Here is a 21,979-nt window from a genome sequence, read left to right as displayed (position 1 = left end):
CTATGAAAGAATTAGTACTTTCATTAAGTATACTTAAACGGCTAATTGGGAATAGACAAACTGTAAAAAGCCCTCTGAGAAAGCCCCTCTCTAACCTTTGTTAGTAAGCTTTTCTGTAGTCTGCCTGTTGATGTATTTTCCGTTTGAACAGTGCACAACATGAAGAGACGGAACACTGGCGGCTTGTCACAATGCCCCCCGCTGACATCACAATAGCGCTGCTGCCTAGAAAGCTAGCTGCGCAGCAGAAGTTTCTCTTTGGGTGGGAGGTGGGCTAATGGAAGGAGGGGGCAAGCTTTTTTTTTTTTTTTTTTTTCCCGGGTGGTAGGGGGATGATAGGAGAAGGGATGCGGGTGGTGAGAAGGGTACAGAGGGCAGGGTTTGGGGGCTGGGAAGGAAAGGGAAAAGATTAGGGTTTGGGGATGATGAAAGGGCTTTCTACGGGTAAGGATGGCAAAGGGTGGCAGTGACGGGAAGTCAGGCGACCTGTCCTGTCCGTCTTTATGTATCATGAATTGGAAAGACTGCAAGGGGGAGGGGAGTTGCTTGCGCCCAAAAGGAGGAGTTATTCAGATTCATTGCAGTGGGCGGCGGCTGCAAAACGCACCATTCTTCTTGTTTTTGCTCTGCAAAGCAGCCTTTTCAAGGGTTGGCTTGGGTGACAAAATGTCTTCTGTAGGTGTGGGTTTGTCTCCCCTCACTCTCTCTCCCTAAGATGTGTCCGGCATAGGCCAGGGTGCCACTCGAGGCCCAAACCAATTCTGGTTATCGCTTCTCGGCCTTTTGGCTAAGATCAAGTGTAGTATCTGTTCTTATCAGTTTAATATCTGATACGTCCCCTATCTGGGGACCATATATTAAATGGATTTTTAGAACAGGGAGATGGAAAAAGAGCTTGCTCTGTCCACTCCACGCATTGACCTGGTATTGCAGTACCTCCAGGACCGGTGCACCCCTTCTTAACCCAGTTTCCAAAAGCAGAACTCAATTCACCTGATTCATGTTAGCCCGATTTAATGAATTGGAAGAAAGCATACGTCTTCATATGCACCTCAATTTGGCCCATTCACTTTTCACACTTCCTCCTTTTGTTTTTTATCTTTCACACTTTTTACTTTCTTTATTCATCCAAATAGCAAACTCATCACCACTCAACCTGACCAACTCGGCTATGTCCCGTGCTGCAGTATCTTGTCCTCTGTCTTATCTAGATCATTTGCAATTGAATGGAATAGATCCCTTTTGGACAAAGTGGATTCACCTGCTGCTGCAGTAACCACAGGTGTGATAAGATCTAGAATTGGCATCTGGTGCGATCTCTCCGCTTCCACTCCAAATAAAGTTACCTGTTTATTCCTATCATGCATTGGTTTTTGGTGTTTTCTTTGAGCAATGATGATGGCTTCAGTGATCTGTTGGCTCCCCCTCCTGGAGGAAGAGTTTGCTTGCTCTTGGACATTCTAAAAGAGAGGTCATGAGAGACATTTAGCTTCTGAGCACAATTGGGGACAGTCATGGGTGATGAATGATTTGCAACCTGCTGTGAAGCCTGATACCGCAATATAAGGAACGTCAAATACTAAGAATGGGCGGCCTATGAAAGAATTAGTACTTTCATTAAGTATACTTAAACGGCTAATTGGGAATAGACAAACTGTAAAAAGCCCTCTGAGAAAGCCCCTCTCTAACCTTTGTTAGTAAGCTTTTCTGTAGTCTGCCTGTTGATGTATTTTCCGTTTGAACAGTGCACAACATGAAGAGACGGAACACTGGCGGCTTGTCACAATGCCCCCCGCTGACATCACAATAGCGCTGCTGCCTAGAAAGCTAGCTGCGCAGCAGAAGTTTCTCTTTGGGTGGGAGGTGGGCTAGTGGAAGGAGGGGGCAAGCTTTTTTTTTTTCCCGGGTGGTAGGGGGATGATAGGAGAAGGGATGCGGGTGGTGAGAAGGGTACAGAGGGCAGGGTTTGGGGGCTGGGAAGGAAAGGGAAAAGATTAGGGTTTGGGGATGATGAAAGGGCTTTCTACGGGTAAGGATGGCAAAGGGTGGCAGTGACGGGAAGTCAGGCGACCTGTCCTGTCCGTCTTTATGTATCATGAATTGGAAAGACTGCAAGGGGGAGGGGAGTTGCTTGCGCCCAAAAGGAGGAGTTATTCAGATTCATTGCAGTGGGCGGCGGCTGCAAAACGCACCATTCTTCTTGTTTTTGCTCTGCAAAGCAGCCTTTTCAAGGGTTGGCTTGGGTGACAAAATGTCTTCTGTAGGTGTGGGTTTGTCTCCCCTCACTCTCTCTCCCTAAGATGTGTCCGGCATAGGCCAGGGTGCCACTCGAGGCCCAAACCAATTCTGGTTATCGCTTCTCGGCCTTTTGGCTAAGATCAAGTGTAGTATATGTTCTTATCAGAACAAACTGAGCTAGCTACACTTGACGAGATACGATCAGGGAGACGAGCTCCGAAGCCCAGCCGAGACCGGAAGAGGGAGATCGGACGGAAGAAGAGCTTGGCAGAAAGAAGCAAGAAGACGAAGGCTCGGAGAAGACTTGGGGAGACCAGAGGAACTTCGAGGAGGAACACAGCGGGAGAAGACACCCGGAGAAGAATCCAAGATCCAGCTCCGGGAACTCAAGCAGGAACCAGCCATGGCAAGCAAGCCAGAGAAGGCAGCCAAGAAGGCTCAGGACCCAGGGACCTCCAGGAAGGCTCATCCAGAGGCTTCTTCGGCCCAAGAGGCCCCTACCTCCGACGCCAGCCAGCCGGAGGGAGCCCGGACGCCGCCTGAAAAGGCTCCAACCCTGGAGCCTTGGATGCGGCAGACGGTCGCCCTGAAGCTAAAGGCGGTGGATGGTAGGTTGCCGGACATGTCCAGCGACATGTTCTGCAAGAAGATGATTCTGGATCAGGGCTTCTCCAGGGCGGAAACCCTGAGTGTCCAGACCTTCATGACTGGCATTTTTCTGGTAACCTTTGCCACGGTGAATGCCTGCAGGAGATACTGGGAGGCGATGAACGCAGCGATGCCGGACTCCCCTTTTCATTCTTTTTTAGGATCCTGTCCTATACAGAGGGATGAGAAGAGGATCACGGTCTCCATGCGGAACCCGCACACCCCAGGAAGAGACATCTCCACGTTCCTGGGACGTCTCTGCACAGTGGTGAGGGAGCCATCCCACATCCTTAACGGCAACGGATTCTGGACGGGTAAGTGGTCAGTAACCGTTCGACTCTACAGGGAACCAGCATCCGAGGATGGTCTCCAGCACCTGCCCCCGACATTCTCTCTGGGAAACTCCTTTGGTCTCATCTACTACCCGGACATGCCACACAACTGCAGGAAATGTGGCGGGAAAGGGCATTCGATGAAGACCTGCAAGGAGGACGCCTGCAGGGTTTGCCGGGTGACGGGACACAGCTCCAAGGACTGCCCAAAGAAGAAGACTTGCAACCTATGTGGACAGGCGGACCACCTTTACAAGGACTGCCCACAGCGGGAGAAATCCTGGGCAAGGGTTGCCGCGGTGACCCAGTATCGGGTAGCCACAGCTTCGTCGACCAAGGCAGCTACGACCAAGGCCACGGAGGCCAAGGACAAGGCGGCCAAGAACCCGGCGACCGTGGCTCCAGCCGATGCCCCAGCAGCCACGGAGTCCAGGAAAAAGGGTAAGAAAACTGTTGCCCCCTCCCTGGTCCCCCCCCCTGTCACCCCTGTCCAAACCCCTCCCCCCCCGGCCAACCCTACTGAGGATTCCACTACCTCCACCTCATTTCCCTACTCCTCAGTTGGTCTCCTCACCCCCCCCCCCAAAGCCCACTCTCCCTCCCCAGACCATGAGAGCAGAGGACCTCAGCACTCTTGCACTTTTCACCGAGGAGGATTTTCCAGCTCTTGTCTCCTCAGGTACAGGCCAAAGGAAAAGGAAGGTGGAAGATAGTCCTGTCGCAGAACCTTCCAAGCTGTTCATTGTGGATCCCAATCCACCCCAGGAAGAGGAGGATGGCCTCCTCCCAGAACCGGACGTGTTGGAGCAGATGGTGGAGTCCCTTGTGGCCGAAGAAGAAATGGAGGAGTCGGAAGCCACTGAGGCACCATCCCTGCTCGATCAGCTAGAAGAAGAGGGTCTGCTGGAGATACCCTTACCAGCAGGTGCCAAAGAGGAAGAACCGCCCGACCGGAGTGGTAACTAAGGCACACCGCCTGCGCTAACTTTCTCTTTCCTCCAATGACTGCTAACATTAACATCTTTTCCATTAATGTTAGGAGCATCAGAGACAAGTTCCGACGTCAGACAATTTTTGCGTTCCTTAACACTCAGTCTAGTGATGTATTTTTCCTGCAGGAATGCTCCCTTCCCTCCTCTAGGTCCTTCAACCATCTGGCCAGGGAGTGGACCCATGGCCCATCCTACTGGTCCGGCGGAGGCGACTGTAGGTCCGCGGGGGTCGCCGTGCTGATCAGGGGAAGCGCCTTCACATTGGACTCTGTTCAGGAAATCGTCTGCGGCAGGTTACTGCTCGTGGATGGCACCTGGGCGGGAGAACCTGTCAGGTTCATCAATGTGTATGCTTCTCCTGTGAAGAGCGATCGACTGGAGCTCCTCCAAGCCCTGCGCCCTCAGCTCGCTACCGCCAGGACGGTAGTGATGGCCGGGGATTTCAACTGCCCGATTGAGGAGGATGGACGCAGTTCTGGAACGGCTGCCAAGTTGGACGTCACATCCAAACTGCTCATTGAGATGGTGACCGAAGCCTCTCTTGTGGACGTTGTTGGCTCCATCGGACACGGATCCGTGAACTATTCATGGTGCCGATCCGATGGCTCGCTGCGTTCCAGGATTGACTTTGTGTTTACCTCTCGGGCGGTTGGGCGGAGTGGGCACTCGATGGTCCCCTGCTTCTTCTCTGACCACAGAGCCATTCACTTTCAAGGTGTGCTGGGCCATGGCTTCCCCATTGGCCCGGGCTCCTGGAAGCTGAACTGCTCTCTGCTGGAAAAGGGTGAGATTCTGGAGGAGCTTAGAGCTGCCTACTCCACGTGGCGGGCCTACAAGGCGGGCTTCCAGTCTGTTTCTGACTGGTGGGAATACGTTAAACTCGAGTTCCGTTTCTTCTTTCAGGCAAAGAGTCAACAACAGGCGTGTCTGAAGAGGAGGGACTTCAGGAGACTCCAGCGTGAGCTGCGTTCCCTGCAGGACCTTCTTCGATGCGGCTGGGACGTGAGAGAGGAGCTGGAGGAGACTAAGAGGAGCCTGAAAAGGCACTTCGAGGAGGAGTCCGAGCGAATTGTCTTCCGTTCCAAAGTGGAGAACCTGGAGAAGGGTGAGAAATGTAACTCGTTCTTTTTCAGGAAACTCCACGCCGGTCACACGCCCATGAATGAACTACGAGACGAGAGTGGAAGCATGCAACGCGGGAAAGAGAACGTGATGAAGGTCGTCAGCGACTTCTACAGCGAACTCTACGCCCGCAAGACTACTGACCCCGAGGCCGCCGATAAGTTCCTGTCAGGTATCACTAACCATCTTGACCCTGCAGACGCGGCGGCCATGGATGTTCCTCTGACGGTGGACGAGCTGCTCTCGGCCGCCAAATCCTTTAGTTCTGGCAGGACACCGGGCAGTGACGGCCTCCCAGCAGAGCTCTATGTAGCGCTGGGAGACCTAATCTGTCCGGACCTGTTAGGGCTGTATGAGGAGATGGTGGTGGAGGGCAGAATGCCTCCATCTCTGAGGGAAGGAATGGTCACGATCCTGTACAAGCGTAAAGGAGAGAGGTGCGACCTGAAGAATTGGCGTCCCATCACCCTTCTGAACGTCGACTACAAGATCCTGGCCAAGACGATGGCAACGAGATTGAAGACTGTTATCGGACGGATCATCCACCCGGATCAGACCTGCGGCATCCCCGGACGTCGCATCGCAGACAGCCTGGCTCTCATGCGGGACACGGTCGAGTACATCAAAGCCCGCCGGGTGCACGCAGCCCTGATCTCGTTGGATCAGGAAAAGGCCTTCGACCGTGTTTCCCATGAGTTCCTGGGCAAAGCTCTGCACAGGTTAGGTTTGGGTAACATGTTTTGCTTGTATGTCCAACTAATGTATTTTGATATTCACAGCTCGGTGTTGGTAAACGGCTGGAAGACTGACCCCTTCCCGGTCCTCTCAGGGGTCAGACAAGGCTGTCCTCTGTCACCTCTTCTTTTTGTTTGTGTTATAGAACTCTTTGCAGAGGCTATCCGGCGGAATGGAGAGATCAGAGGGATCACCGCACCAGGACCAGAACGCTTCGAGGTCAAGTGCTCGCTCTACATGGACGACGTGACCGTCTTCTGCGCGGACCGGCGCTCAGTCGACACCCTCGTCCAGACCTGTGAGACCTTCGGACGGGCTTCGGGAGCCAAAGTCAACTGCGGGAAGTCGGAAGCCATGCTCTTCGGGGACTGGCAGCCGGCCTCTTCCGCCCCCTTCCCTTTCAGCATCCAGCCGGATTTCATCAAGGTTCTTGGAGTCTGGTTCGGGAAGGAAGGAGCAGCCCTCAAGTCCTGGGAGGAACGCTTGACCAAGATCACCCAACGGATCGGTCTGTGGAGCCTCAGACGCCTCACCTGTGAGGGCAAAGCACTGGTCCTGCGTAACGAGGTACTGCCCGTGCTGCAGTACACGGCCCAGGCCTGGCCCCCCCTTGCCACCGTGTGCAGGGCCATTACCAGGACGGTGTTTCGTTTTGTCTGGGGATCCAAGATGGACAGAGTAAAGCGGAGCATCATGTACAAGGATCCTCGCAAGGGTGGGAAGGGCGTACCCGATATCCCCACCCTCCTGCGATCCTCCTTCGTATGTGACTGCGTTCGCCGAACTCTGCGAGTCAAGAGAGGTTCCGCGGGTGGGTCCATGTCTCGCTTCTTCCTGCTCCCCCTTTGGAGACGGTTAGGCTGGGACAAGTGGGACAGCTCCTTCCCCTACAACTGGACGACGCCATGGTTCTACGGAGACGTGGTTCGGTTTGTGAGGGAACACCAACTGGAGGGACTCAAGCCTGATTTGTGGAAGCCAAAGACTATCCACAAACTCATCAGAGCCAAGGACGAAATGGAGAACATTCCAGGACTTCATCACGACACACTGGAGACTGTTTGGACAAACGTGTCATCGGCTGGATTGACCAACGGGCACAAGGACTTGTCATGGATGGCGATACAGGGCGGACTGCCCGTCCGGTCATTCATGCACGCCCGGAACCTGTGCAAAACCCGGTACTGCCCAAGGTGCCCCTTCGTGGAGGAAACATCGCTGCACGCCTTTTGGGACTGCCGTTTCGCACAGCGCCTGTTGGTTGCCCTGGAGGATGACCTGAGGAACTCCGTCCCCAGAGGGAGCCTATCGTACCATTCCGTACTTTATGGACTCTTCCCTGGGACTCACACCGTTGGAGCCATCCAGGAGGCTTGGCGCCTTATGAACTGCTTTAAGGACGCTATTTGGGTCGCCAGGAACCGGCTCATCTTGAAGAGGGAGAGGATGTCTATCCAGGATTGCCGCAGGCTGATCCACAGCCTGCTCAGAGACTATTCCATCATGGACAGTCCGGACGACAGCGCCGAGGAGGAGGTTTAAACCTCTTCAATGCCCCCTCCCTCCTTTTCCCGTTATGTGCGTCTTTCAATAAAGCTTCGGGCCTGTGATTTCCCCACCCTATCCCCCTTTTCCCCTACCCCCACCCCCCAATCGCCGGTTCGTCGTTATTTATTGTCTAACTTTTTCTTTCAGCTTGAGTGTTATGGATAGCATAGGAGCGTGATGTATAGTTTAGTGCGTCGTACTCTATGGCTATGTAAGAATGATTGTATATTTCTGTGTGTACGGGGCTGCGGCACAGTACACGGTTTGTTAACTTTTTGTGAGTAGTGCATGATAATAAAGATGCTGTTAAATCAAAAATATGTTCTTATCAGTTTAATATCTGATACGTCCCCTATCTGGGGACCATATATTAAATGGATTTTTAGAACAGGGAGATGGAAAAAGAGCTTGCTCTGTCCACTCCACGCATTGACCTGGTATTGCAGTACCTCCAGGACCGGTGCACCCCTTCTTAACCCAGTTTCCAAAAGCAGAACTCAATTCACCTGATTCATATTAGCCCGATTTAATGAATTGGAAGAAAGCATACGTCTTCATATGCACCTCAATTTGGCCCATTCACTTTTCACACTTCCTCCTTTTGTTTTTTATCTTTCACACTTTTTACTTTCTTTATTCATCCAAATAGCAAACTCATCACCACTCAACCTGACCAACTCGGCTATGTCCCGTGCTGCAGTATCTTGTCCTCTGTCTTATCTAGATCATTTGCAATTGAATGGAATAGATCCCTTTTGGACAAAGTGGATTCACCTGCTGCTGCAGTGACCACAGGTGTGATAAGATCTAGAATTGGCATCTGGTGCGATCTCTCCGCTTCCACTCCAAATAAAGTTACCTGTTTATTCCTATCATGCATTGGTTTTTGGTGTTTTCTTTGAGCAATGATGATGGCTTCAGTGATCTGTTGGCTCCCCCTCCTGGAGGAAGAGTTTGCTTGCTCTTGGACATTCTAAAAGAGAGGTCATGAGAGACATTTAGCTTCTGAGCACAATTGGGGACAGTCATGGGTGATGAATGATTTGCAACCTGCTGTGAAGCCTGATACCGCAATATAAGGAACGTCAAATACTAAGAATGGGTGGCCTATGAAAGAATTAGTACTTTCATTAAGTATACTTAAACGGCTAATTGGGAATAGACAAACTGTAAAAAGCCCTCTGAGAAAGCCCCTCTCTAACCTTTGTTAGTAAGCTTTTCTGTAGTCTGCCTGTTGATGTATTTTCCGTTTGAACAGTGCACAACATGAAGAGACGGAACACTGGCGGCTTGTCACAATGCCCCCCGCTGACATCACAATAGCGCTGCTGCCTAGAAAGCTAGCTGCGCAGCAGAAGTTTCTCTTTGGGTGGGAGGTGGGCTAGTGGAAGGAGGGGGCAAGCTTTTTTTTTTTTTTTTTTTTCCCGGGTGGTAGGGGGATGATAGGAGAAGGGATGCGGGTGGTGAGAAGGGTACAGAGGGCAGGGTTTGGGGGCTGGGAAGGAAAGGGAAAAGATTAGGGTTTGGGGATGATGAAAGGGCTTTCTACGGGTAAGGATGGCAAAGGGTGGCAGTGACGGGAAGTCAGGCGACCTGTCCTGTCCGTCTTTATGTATCATGAATTGGAAAGACTGCAAGGGGGAGGGGAGTTGCTTGCGCCCAAAAGGAGGAGTTATTCAGATTCATTGCAGTGGGCGGCGGCTGCAAAACGCACCATTCTTCTTGTTTTTGCTCTGCAAAGCAGCCTTTTCAAGGGTTGGCTTGGGTGACAAAATGTCTTCTGTAGGTGTGGGTTTGTCTCCCCTCACTCTCTCTCCCTAAGATGTGTCCGGCATAGGCCAGGGTGCCACTCGAGGCCCAAACCAATTCTGGTTATCGCTTCTCGGCCTTTTGGCTAAGATCAAGTGTAGTATCATTCGAAAAGGTGGTTTATGGCTCCGGCCACCTTAGTACAATGATGCAATGCACACTGGAAGGTTGCGCTTGTTAGTACTTTGGGAGGATAGTATATCCATCTAGAGGAAACCATGGCCCTACCAGGATCGAGGCTATTAGACTGAGTAAGTGTGGGGGTTATGGTGCAATGTGCCCCAGGAATGGACACCCTGGAGGGAGTCTGAACTTGCTAGGTTGGGACCCTGGTAAGCCTCAGACTCTGTCGCACGCCGCGCCTTGCCTATTCATACTTTCCAAGCATATTGCCCTATCCCGGCCTTCTGGCTAAGAAGGGAAATTTTTATAATCCCGGTCGGAGGTCCGGTCAGCTTTGGGCTGAGAAACCAACACCCGGTTGGAGGTCCGGGTCAGCTTTGGCTGAGAAACCAACACCCGGTTGGAGGTCCGGTTAGCCTTGGGCTGAGAAACCAACACCCGGTTGGAGGTCCGGTCAGCCTTGGGCTGAGAAACCAACACCCGGTTGGAGGTCCGGTCAGCCTTGGGCTGAGAAACCAACACCGGTTGACGGTCCGGGCAGTCTCGGCTGCGAAACCAACGACTAGTAGCTCCCTACTCCACTTGGGTAAGATGCCTCGGTGGACGCTGGGAGCAACAACAAGGCTCAACCAGGCTTCGGCTTGGGGGAGCACCGAAGATCCCTGACCCTCGCTGTGGCCTTCTGGCTCGGAGGGACGGGGTTGATTTTTGGGGATCCTCTTCTCACGGAGGGGTCCACACGAATCCTAGCCTTTGCACTGTTTTTGGTGTGACTTCGGTCATGCATTTTTGCGGTGCTTTGGAAAGCTTCATTAAATAAAAAAAAAAAAAAAATCTGTTCTTATCAGTTTCATATCTGATACGTCCCCTATCTGGGGACCATATATTAAATGGATTTTTAGAACAGGGAGATGGAAAAAGAGCTTGCTCTGTCCACTCCACGCATTGACCTGGTATTGCAGTACCTCCAGGACCGGTGCACCCCTTCTTAACCCAGTTTCCAAAAGCAGAACTCAATTCACCTGATTCATGTTAGCCCGATTTAATGAATTGGAAGAAAGCATACGTCTTCATATGCACCTCAATTTGGCCCATTCACTTTTCACACTTCCTCCTTTTGTTTTTTATCTTTCACACTTTTTACTTTCTTTATTCATCCAAATAGCAAACTCATCACCACTCAACCTGACCAACTCGGCTATGTCCCGTGCTGCAGTATCTTGTCCTCTGTCTTATCTAGATCATTTGCAATTGAATGGAATAGATCCCTTTTGGACAAAGTGGATTCACCTGCTGCTGCAGTGACCACAGGTGTGATAAGATCTAGAATTGGCATCTGGTGCGATCTCTCCGCTTCCACTCCAAATAAAGTTACCTGTTTATTCCTATCATGCATTGGTTTTTGGTGTTTTCTTTGAGCAATGATGATGGCTTCAGTGATCTGTTGGCTCCCCCTCCTGGAGGAAGAGTTTGCTTGCTCTTGGACATTCTAAAAGAGAGGTCATGAGAGACATTTAGCTTCTGAGCACAATTGGGGACAGTCATGGGTGATGAATGATTTGCAACCTGCTGTGAAGCCTGATACCGCAATATAAGGAACGTCAAATACTAAGAATGGGCGGCCTATGAAAGAATTAGTACTTTCATTAAGTATACTTAAACGGCTAATTGGGAATAGACAAACTGTAAAAAGCCCTCTGAGAAAGCCCCTCTCTAACCTTTGTTAGTAAGCTTTTCTGTAGTCTGCCTGTTGATGTATTTTCCGTTTGAACAGTGCACAACATGAAGAGACGGAACACTGGCGGCTTGTCACAATGCCCCCCGCTGACATCACAATAGCGCTGCTGCCTAGAAAGCTAGCTGCGCAGCAGAAGTTTCTCTTTGGGTGGGAGGTGGGCTAGTGGAAGGAGGGGGCAAGCTTTTTTTTTTTTTTTTTTTCCCGGGTGGTAGGGGGATGATAGGAGAAGGGATGCGGGTGGTGAGAAGGGTACAGAGGGCAGGGTTTGGGGGCTGGGAAGGAAAGGGAAAAGATTAGGGTTTGGGGATGATGAAAGGGCTTTCTACGGGTAAGGATGGCAAAGGGTGGCAGTGACGGGAAGTCAGGCGACCTGTCCTGTCCGTCTTTATGTATCATGAATTGGAAAGACTGCAAGGGGGAGGGGAGTTGCTTGCGCCCAAAAGGAGGAGTTATTCAGATTCATTGCAGTGGGCGGCGGCTGCAAAACGCACCATTCTTCTTGTTTTTGCTCTGCAAAGCAGCCTTTTCAAGGGTTGGCTTGGGTGACAAAATGTCTTCTGTAGGTGTGGGTTTGTCTCCCCTCACTCTCTCTCCCTAAGATGTGTCCGGCATAGGCCAGGGTGCCACTCGAGGCCCAAACCAATTCTGGTTATCGCTTCTCGGCCTTTTGGCTAAGATCAAGTGTAGTATCTGTTCTTATCAGTTTAATATCTGATACGTCCCCTATCTGGGGACCATATATTAAATGGATTTTTAGAACAGGGAGATGGAAAAAGAGCTTGCTCTGTCCACTCCACGCATTGACCTGGTATTGCAGTACCTCCAGGACCGGTGCACCCCTTCTTAACCCAGTTTCCAAAAGCAGAACTCAATTCACCTGATTCATATTAGCCCGATTTAATGAATTGGAAGAAAGCATACGTCTTCATATGCACCTCAATTTGGCCCATTCACTTTTCACACTTCCTCCTTTTGTTTTTTATCTTTCACACTTTTTACTTTCTTTATTCATCCAAATAGCAAACTCATCACCACTCAACCTGACCAACTCGGCTATGTCCCGTGCTGCAGTATCTTGTCCTCTGTCTTATCTAGATCATTTGCAATTGAATGGAATAGATCCCTTTTGGACAAAGTGGATTCACCTGCTGCTGCAGTGACCACAGGTGTGATAAGATCTAGAATTGGCATCTGGTGCGATCTCTCCGCTTCCACTCCAAATAAAGTTACCTGTTTATTCCTATCATGCATTGGTTTTTGGTGTTTTCTTTGAGCAATGATGATGGCTTCAGTGATCTGTTGGCTCCCCCTCCTGGAGGAAGAGTTTGCTTGCTCTTGGACATTCTAAAAGAGAGGTCATGAGAGACATTTAGCTTCTGAGCACAATTGGGGACAGTCATGGGTGATGAATGATTTGCAACCTGCTGTGAAGCCTGATACCGCAATATAAGGAACGTCAAATACTAAGAATGGGTGGCCTATGAAAGAATTAGTACTTTCATTAAGTATACTTAAACGGCTAATTGGGAATAGACAAACTGTAAAAAGCCCTCTGAGAAAGCCCCTCTCTAACCTTTGTTAGTAAGCTTTTCTGTAGTCTGCCTGTTGATGTATTTTCCGTTTGAACAGTGCACAACATGAAGAGACGGAACACTGGCGGCTTGTCACAATGCCCCCCGCTGACATCACAATAGCGCTGCTGCCTAGAAAGCTAGCTGCGCAGCAGAAGTTTCTCTTTGGGTGGGAGGTGGGCTAGTGGAAGGAGGGGGCAAGCTTTTTTTTTTTTTTTTTTTTCCCGGGTGGTAGGGGGATGATAGGAGAAGGGATGCGGGTGGTGAGAAGGGTACAGAGGGCAGGGTTTGGGGGCTGGGAAGGAAAGGGAAAAGATTAGGGTTTGGGGATGATGAAAGGGCTTTCTACGGGTAAGGATGGCAAAGGGTGGCAGTGACGGGAAGTCAGGCGACCTGTCCTGTCCGTCTTTATGTATCATGAATTGGAAAGACTGCAAGGGGGAGGGGAGTTGCTTGCGCCCAAAAGGAGGAGTTATTCAGATTCATTGCAGTGGGCGGCGGCTGCAAAACGCACCATTCTTCTTGTTTTTGCTCTGCAAAGCAGCCTTTTCAAGGGTTGGCTTGGGTGACAAAATGTCTTCTGTAGGTGTGGGTTTGTCTCCCCTCACTCTCTCTCCCTAAGATGTGTCCGGCATAGGCCAGGGTGCCACTCGAGGCCCAAACCAATTCTGGTTATCGCTTCTCGGCCTTTTGGCTAAGATCAAGTGTAGTATCTGTTCTTATCAGAACAAACTGAGCTAGCTACACTTGACGAGATACGATCAGGGAGACGAGCTCCGAAGCCCAGCCGAGACCGGAAGAGGGAGATCGGACGGAAGAAGAGCTTGGCAGAAAGAAGCAAGAAGACGAAGCCTCGGAGAAGACTTGGGGAGACCAGAGGAACTTCGAGGAGGAACACAGCGGGAGAAGACACCCGGAGAAGAATCCAAGATCCAGCTCCGGGAACTCAAGCAGGAACCAGCCATGGCAAGCAAGCCAGAGAAGGCAGCCAAGAAGGCTCAGGACCCAGGGACCTCCAGGAAGGCTCATCCAGAGGCTTCTTCGGCCCAAGAGGCCCCTACCTCCGACGCCAGCCAGCCGGAGGGAGCCCGGACGCTGCCTGAAAAGGCTCCAACCCTGGAGCCTTGGATGCGGCAGACGGTCGCCCTGAAGCTAAAGGCGGTGGATGGTAGGTTGCCGGACATGTCCAGCGACGTGTTCTGCAAGAAGATGATTCTGGATCAGGGCTTCTCCAGGGCGGAAACCCTGAGTGTCCAGACCTTCATGACTGGCATTTTTCTGGTAACCTTTGCCACGGTGAATGCCTGCAGGAGATACTGGGAGGCGATGAACGCAGCGATGCCGGACTCCCCTTTTCATTCTTTTTTAGGATCCTGTCCTATACAGAGGGATGAAAAGAGGATCACGGTCTCCATGCGGAACCCGCACACCCCAGGAAGAGACATCTCCACGTTCCTGGGACGTCTCTGCACAGTGGTGAGGGAGCCATCCCACATCCTTAACGGCAACGGATTCTGGACGGGTAAGTGGTCAGTAACCGTTCGACTCTACAGGGAACCAGCATCCGAGGATGGTCTCCAGCACCTGCCCCCGACATTCTCTCTGGGAAACTCCTTTGGTCTCATCTACTACCCGGACATGCCACACAACTGCAGGAAATGTGGCGGGAAAGGGCATTCGATGAAGACCTGCAAGGAGGACGCCTGCAGGGTTTGCCGGGTGACGGGACACAGCTCCAAGGACTGCCCAAAGAAGAAGACTTGCAACCTATGTGGACAGGTGGACCACCTTTACAAGGACTGCCCACAGCGGGAGAAATCCTGGGCAAGGGTTGCCGCGGCGACCCAGTATCGGGTAGTCACAGCTTCGTCGACCAAGGCAGCTACGACCAAGGCCACAGAGGCCAAGGACAAGGCGGCCAAGAACCCGGCGACCGTGGCTCCAGCCGATGCCCCAGCAGCCACGGAGTCCAGGAAAAAGAAGGGTAAGAAAACTGTTGCCCCCTCCCTGGTCCCCCCCCCTGTCACCCCTGTCCAAACCCCTCCCCCCCCGGCCAACCCTACTGAGGATTCCACTACCTCCACCTCATTTCCCTACTCCTCAGTTGGTCTCCTCACCCCCCCCCCAAAGCCCACTCTCCCTCCCCAGACCATGAGAGCAGAGGGCCTCAGCACTCTTGCACTTTTCACCGAGGAGGATTTTCCAGCTCTTGTCTCCTCAGGTACAGGCCAAAGGAAAAGGAAGGTGGAAGATAGTCCTGTCGCAGAACCTTCCAAGCTGTTCATTGTGGACCTCAATCCACCCCAGGAAGAGGAGGATGGCCTCCTCCCAGAACCGGACGTGTTGGAGCAGATGGTGGAGTCCCTTGTGGCCGAAGAAGAAATGGAGGAGTCGGAAGCCACTGAGGCACCATCCCTGCTCGATCAGCTAGAAGAAGAGGGTCTGCTGGAGATACCCTTACCAGCAGGTGCCAAAGAGGAAGAACCGCCCGACCGGAGTGGTAACTAAGGCACACCGCCTGCTCTAACTTTCTCTTTCCTCCAATGACTGCTAACATTAACATCTTTTCCATTAATGTTAGGAGCATCAGAGACAAGTTCCGACGTCAGACAATTTTTGCGTTCCTTAACACTCAGTCTAGTGATGTATTTTTCCTGCAGGAATGCTCCCTTCCCTCCTCTAGGTCCTTCAACCATCTGGCCAGGGAGTGGACCCATGGCCCATCCTACTGGTCTGGCGGGGGCGACTGTAGGTCCGCGGGGGTCGCCGTGCTGATCAGGGGAAGCGCCTTCACATTGGACTCTGTTCAGGAAATCGTCTGCGGCAGGTTACTGCTCGTGGATGGCACCTGGGCGGGAGAACCTGTCAGGTTCATCAATGTGTATGCTTCTCCTGTGAAGAGCGATCGACTGGAGCTCCTCCAAGCCCTGCGCCCTCAGCTCGCTACCGCCAGGACGGTAGTGATGGCCGGGGATTTCAACTGCCCGATTGAGGAGGATGGACGCAGTTCTGGAACGGCTGCCAAGTTGGACGTCACATCCAAACTGCTCATTGAGATGGTGACCGAAGCCTCTCTTGTGGACGTTGTTGGCTCCATCGGACACGGATCTGTGAACTATTCATGGTGCCGATCCGATGGCTCGCTGCGTTCCAGGATTGACTTTGTGTTTACCTCTCGGGCGGTTGGGCGGAGTGGGCACTCGATGGTCCCCTGCTTCTTCTCTGACCACAGAGCCATTCACTTTCAAGGTGTGCTGGGCCATGGCTTCCCCATTGGCCCGGGCTCCTGGAAGCTGAACTGCTCTCTGCTGGAAAAGGGTGAGATTCTGGAGGAGCTTAGAGCTGCCTACTCCACGTGGCGGGCCTACAAGGCGGGCTTCCAGTCTGTTTCTGACTGGTGGGAATACGTTAAACTCGAGTTCCGTTTCTTCTTTCAGGCAAAGAGTCAACAACAGGCGTGTCTGAAGAGGAGGGACTTCAGGAGACTCCAGCGTGAGCTGCGTTCCCTGCAGGACCTTCTTCGATGCGGCTGGGACGTGAGAGAGGAGCTGGAGGAGACTAAGAGGAGCCTGAAAAGGCACTTCGAGGAGGAGTCCGAGCGAATTGTCTTCCGTTCCAAAGTGGAGAACCTGGAGAAGGGTGAGAAATGTAACTCGTTCTTTTTCAGGAAACTCCACGCCGGTCACACGCCCATGAATGAACTACGAGACGAGAGTGGAAGCATGCGACGCGGGAAAGAGAATGTGATGAAGGTCGTCAGCGACTTCTACAGCGAACTCTACGCCCGCAAGACTACTGACCCCGAGGCCGCCGATAAGTTCCTGTCAGGTATCACTAACCATCTTGACCCTGCAGACGCGGCGGCCATGGACGTTCCTCTGACGGTGGACGAGCTGCTCTCGGCCGCCAAATCCTTTAGTTCTGGCAGGACACCGGGCAGTGACGGCCTCCCAGCAGAGCTCTATGTAGCGCTGGGAGACCTAATCTGTCCGGACCTGTTAGGGCTGTATGAGGAGATGGTGGTGGAGGGCAGAATGCCTCCATCTCTGAGGGAAGGAATGGTCACGATCCTGTACAAGCGGAAAGGAGAGAGGTGCGACCTGAAGAATTGGCGTCCCATCACCCTTCTGAATGTCGACTACAAGATCCTGGCCAAGACGATGGCAACGAGACTGAAGACGGTTATCGGACGGATCATCCACCCGGATCAGACCTGCGGCATCCCCGGACGTCGCATCGCAGACAGCCTGGCTCTCATGCGGGACACGGTCGAGTACATCAAAGCCCGCCGGGTGCACGCAGCCCTGATCTCGTTGGATCAGGAAAAGGCCTTCGACCGTGTTTCCCATGAGTTCCTGGGCAAAGCTCTGCACAGGTTAGGTTTGGGTAACATGTTTTGTTTGTATGTCCAACTAATGTATTTTGATATTCACAGCTCGGTGTTGGTAAACGGCTGGAAGACTGACCCCTTCCCGGTCCTCTCAGGGGTCAGACAAGGCTGTCCTCTGTCACCTCTTCTTTTTGTTTGTGTTATAGAACTCTTTGCAGAGGCTATCCGGCGGAATGGAGAGATCAGAGGGATCACCGCACCAGGACCAGAACGCTTCGAGGTCAAGTGCTCGCTCTACATGGACGACGTGACCGTCTTCTGCGCGGACCGGCGCTCAGTCGACACCCTCGTCCAGACCTGTGAGACCTTCGGACGGGCTTCGGGAGCCAAAGTCAACTGCGGGAAGTCAACTGCGGGAAGTCGGAAGCCATGCTCTTCGGGGACTGGCAGCCGGCCTCTTCCGCCCCCTTCCCTTTCAGCATCCAGCCGGATTTCATCAAGGTTCTTGGAGTCTGGTTCGGGAAGGAAGGAGCAGCCCTCAAGTCCTGGGAGGAACGCTTGACCAAGATCACCCAACGGATCGGTCTGTGGAGCCTCAGACGCCTCACCTGTGAGGGCAAAGCACTGGTCCTGCGTAACGAGGTACTGCCCGTGCTGCAGTACACGGCCCAGGCCTGGCCCCCCCTTGCCACCGTGTGCAGGGCCATTACCAGGACGGTGTTTCGTTTTGTCTGGGGATCCAAGATGGACAGAGTAAAGCGGAGCATCATGTACAAGGATCCTCGCAAGGGTGGGAAGGGCGTACCCGATATCCCCACCCTCCTGCGATCCTCCTTCGTATGTGACTGCGTTCGCCGAACTCTGCGAGTCAAGAGAGGTTCCGCGGGTGGGTCCATGTCTCGCTTCTTCCTGCTCCCCCTTTGGAGACGGTTAGGCTGGGACAAGTGGGACAGCTCCTTCCCCTACAACTGGACGACGCCATGGTTCTACGGAGACGTGGTTCGGTTTGTGAGGGAACACCAACTGGAGGGACTCAAGCCTGATTTGTGGAAGCCAAAGACTATCCACAAACTCATCAGAGCCAAGGACGAAATGGAGAACATTCCAGGACTTCATCACGACACACTGGAGACTGTTTGGACAAACGTGTCATCGGCTGGATTGACCAACGGGCACAAGGACTTGTCATGGATGGCGATACAGGGCGGACTGCCCGTCCGGTCATTCATGCATGCCCGGAACCTGTGCAAAACCCGGTACTGCCCAAGGTGCCCCTTCGTGGAGGAAACATCGCTGCACGCCTTTTGGGACTGCCGTTTCGCACAGCGCCTGTTGGTTGCCCTGGAGGATGACCTGAGGAACTCCGTCCCCAGAGGGAGCCTATCGTACCATTCCGTACTTTATGGACTCTTCCCTGGGACTCACACCGTTGGAGCCATCCAGGAGGCTTGGCGCCTTATGAACTGCTTTAAGGACGCTATTTGGGTCGCCAGGAACCGGCTCATCTTGAAGAGGGAGAGGATGTCTATCCAGGATTGCCGCAGGCTGATCCACAGCCTGCTCAGAGACTATTCCATCATGGACAGTCCGGACGACAGCGCCAAAGAGGAGGTTTAGACCTCTTCCATGCCCCCTCCCTCCTTTTCCCGTTATGTGCGTCTTTCAATAAAGCTTCGGGCCTGTGATTTCCCCACCCTATCCCCCTTTTCCCCTACCCCCATCCCCCAATCGCCGGTTCGTCGTTATTTATTGTCTAACTTTTTCTTTCAGCTTGAGTGTTATGGATAAGCATAGGAGCGTGATGTATAGTTTAGTGTGTCGTACTCTATGGCTATGTAAGAAGGATTGTATATTTCTGTGTGTACGGGGCTGCGGCACTGTACACGGTTTGTTACCTATTTGTGAGTAGTGCAGGATAATAAAGATGCTGTTAAATCAAAAAAATCTATTCTTATCAGTTTAATATCTGATACGTCCCCTATCTGGGGACCATATATTAAATGGATTTTTAGAACAGGGAGATGGAAAAAGAGCTTGCTCTGTCCACTCCACGCATTGACCTGGTATTGCAGTACCTCCAGGACCGGTGCACCCCTTCTTAACCCAGTTTCCAAAAGCAGAACTCAATTCACCTGATTCATATTAGCCCGATTTAATGAATTGGAAGAAAGCATACGTCTTCATATGCACCTCAATTTGGCCCATTCACTTTTCACACTTCCTCCTTTTGTTTTTTATCTTTCACACTTTTTACTTTCTTTATTCATCCAAATAGCAAACTCATCACCACTCAACCTGACCAACTCGGCTATGTCCCGTGCTGCAGTATCTTGTCCTCTGTCTTATCTAGATCATTTGCAATTGAATGGAATAGATCCCTTTTGGACAAAGTGGATTCACCTGCTGCTGCAGTGACCACAGGTGTGATAAGATCTAGAATTGGCATCTGGTGCGATCTCTCCGCTTCCACTCCAAATAAAGTTACCTGTTTATTCCTATCATACATTGGTTTTTGGTGTTTTCTTTGAGCAATGATGATGGCTTCAGTGATCTGTTGGCTCCCCCTCCTGGAGGAAGAGTTTGCTTGCTCTTGGACATTCTAAAAGAGAGGTCATGAGAGACATTTAGCTTCTGAGCACAATTGGGGACAGTCATGGGTGATGAATGATTTGCAACCTGCTGTGAAGCCTGATACCGCAATATAAGGAACGTCAAATACTAAGAATGGGCGGCCTATGAAAGAGTTAGTACTTTCATTAAGTATACTTAAACGGCTAATTGGGAATAGACAAACTGTAAAAAGCCCTCTGAGAAAGCCCCTCTCTAACCTTTGTTAGTAAGCTTTTCTGTAGTCTGCCTGTTGATGTATTTTCCGTTTGAACAGTGCACAACATGAAGAGACGGAACACTGGCGGCTTGTCACAATGCCCCCCGCTGACATCACAATAGCGCTGCTGCCTAGAAAGCTAGCTGCGCAGCAGAAGTTTCTCTTTGGGTGGGAGGTGGGCTAGTGGAAGGAGGGGGCAAGCTTTTTTTTTTTTTTTTTTTTCCCGGGTGGTAGGGGGATGATAGGAGAAGGGATGCGGGTGGTGAGAAGGGTACAGAGGGCAGGGTTTGGGGGCTGGGAAGGAAAGGGAAAAGATTAGGGTTTGGGGATGATGAAAGGGCTTTCTACGGGTAAGGATGGCAAAGGGTGGCAGTGACGGGAAGTCAGGCGACCTGTCCTGTCCGTCTTTATGTATCATGAATTGGAAAGACTGCAAGGGGGAGGGGAGTTGCTTGCGCCCAAAAGGAGGAGTTATTCAGATTCATTGCAGTGGGCGGCGGCTGCAAAACGCACCATTCTTCTTGTTTTTGCTCTGCAAAGCAGCCTTTTCAAGGGTTGGCTTGGGTGACAAAATGTCTTCTGTAGGTGTGGGTTTGTCTCCCCTCACTCTCTCTCCCTAAGATGTGTCCGGCATAGGCCAGGGTGCCACTCGAGGCCCAAACCAATTCTGGTTATCGCTTCTCGGCCTTTTGGCTAAGATCAAGTGTAGTATCTGTTCTTATCAGTTTAATATCTGATACGTCCCCTATCTGGGGACCATATATTAAATGGATTTTTAGAACAGGGAGATGGAAAAAGAGCTTGCTCTGTCCACTCCACGCATTGACCTGGTATTGCAGTACCTCCAGGACCGGTGCACCCCTTCTTAACCCAGTTTCCAAAAGCAGAACTCAATTCACCTGATTCATATTAGCCCGATTTAATGAATTGGAAGAAAGCATACGTCTTCATATGCACCTCAATTTGGCCCATTCACTTTTCACACTTCCTCCTTTTGTTTTTTATCTTTCACACTTTTTACTTTCTTTATTCATCCAAATAGCAAACTCATCACCACTCAACCTGACCAACTCGGCTATGTCCCGTGCTGCAGTATCTTGTCCTCTGTCTTATCTAGATCATTTGCAATTGAATGGAATAGATCCCTTTTGGACAAAGTGGATTCACCTGCTGCTGCAGTGACCACAGGTGTGATAAGATCTAGAATTGGCATCTGGTGCGATCTCTCCGCTTCCACTCCAAATAAAGTTACCTGTTTATTCCTATCATGCATTGGTTTTTGGTGTTTTCTTTGAGCAATGATGATGGCTTCAGTGATCTGTTGGCTCCCCCTCCTGGAGGAAGAGTTTGCTTGCTCTTGGACATTCTAAAAGAGAGGTCATGAGAGACATTTAGCTTCTGAGCACAATTGGGGACAGTCATGGGTGATGAATGATTTGCAACCTGCTGTGAAGCCTGATACCGCAATATAAGGAACGTCAAATACTAAGAATGGGCGGCCTATGAAAGAATTAGTACTTTCATTAAGTATACTTAAACGGCTAATTGGGAATAGACAAACTGTAAAAAGCCCTCTGAGAAAGCCCCTCTCTAACCTTTGTTAGTAAGCTTTTCTGTAGTCTGCCTGTTGATGTATTTTCCGTTTGAACAGTGCACAACATGAAGAGACGGAACACTGGCGGCTTGTCACAATGCCCCCCGCTGACATCACAATAGCGCTGCTGCCTAGAAAGCTAGCTGCGCAGCAGAAGTTTCTCTTTGGGTGGGAGGTGGGCTAGTGGAAGGAGGGGGCAAGCTTTTTTTTTTTTTTTTTTTTCCCGGGTGGTAGGGGGATGATAGGAGAAGGGATGCGGGTGGTGAGAAGGGTACAGAGGGCAGGGTTTGGGGGCTGGGAAGGAAAGGGAAAAGATTAGGGTTTGGGGATGATGAAAGGGCTTTCTACGGGTAAGGATGGCAAAGGGTGGCA

At 51.5% G+C, this 21,979-nt stretch overlaps 3 non-coding genes and 6 pseudogenes across 3 annotated transcripts; all 9 read left to right on the top strand.

Annotated features, from left to right (window-relative positions):
- Nucleotides 1-767: 767 nt before the first annotated feature.
- On the top strand, nucleotides 768-958 carry LOC142292929 (U2 spliceosomal RNA). The gene has a single exon (XR_012750945.1). It is a non-coding gene; the product is annotated as a U2 spliceosomal RNA (small nuclear RNA).
- Nucleotides 959-2,352: 1,394 nt separating this feature from the next.
- LOC142292709 (U2 spliceosomal RNA) lies at nucleotides 2,353-2,442 on the top strand (annotated as a pseudogene).
- Nucleotides 2,443-7,882: 5,440 nt separating this feature from the next.
- LOC142293240 (U2 spliceosomal RNA) lies at nucleotides 7,883-8,086 on the top strand (annotated as a pseudogene).
- A 1,403-nt stretch (nucleotides 8,087-9,489) lies between these two features.
- LOC142292727 (U2 spliceosomal RNA) lies at nucleotides 9,490-9,631 on the top strand (annotated as a pseudogene).
- Nucleotides 9,632-10,328: 697 nt separating this feature from the next.
- Nucleotides 10,329-10,534, top strand: LOC142292632 (U2 spliceosomal RNA; annotated as a pseudogene).
- Nucleotides 10,535-11,936: 1,402 nt separating this feature from the next.
- On the top strand, nucleotides 11,937-12,127 carry LOC142292928 (U2 spliceosomal RNA). The gene has a single exon (XR_012750944.1). It is a non-coding gene; the product is annotated as a U2 spliceosomal RNA (small nuclear RNA).
- A 1,403-nt stretch (nucleotides 12,128-13,530) lies between these two features.
- LOC142292695 (U2 spliceosomal RNA) lies at nucleotides 13,531-13,620 on the top strand (annotated as a pseudogene).
- Nucleotides 13,621-19,077: 5,457 nt separating this feature from the next.
- LOC142292498 (U2 spliceosomal RNA) lies at nucleotides 19,078-19,283 on the top strand (annotated as a pseudogene).
- A 1,403-nt stretch (nucleotides 19,284-20,686) lies between these two features.
- On the top strand, nucleotides 20,687-20,877 carry LOC142292927 (U2 spliceosomal RNA). The gene has a single exon (XR_012750943.1). It is a non-coding gene; the product is annotated as a U2 spliceosomal RNA (small nuclear RNA).
- Nucleotides 20,878-21,979: the final 1,102 nt, after the last annotated feature.

This window comes from Anomaloglossus baeobatrachus, chromosome 2, assembly GCF_048569485.1.
Source record: "Anomaloglossus baeobatrachus isolate aAnoBae1 chromosome 2, aAnoBae1.hap1, whole genome shotgun sequence".
In the NCBI taxonomy this organism is placed as follows: domain Eukaryota; kingdom Metazoa; phylum Chordata; class Amphibia; order Anura; family Aromobatidae; genus Anomaloglossus; species Anomaloglossus baeobatrachus.
The sequence above is the reverse complement of the archived record's forward strand: the minus strand, read 5'-3'. Positions and strand labels throughout refer to the sequence as shown.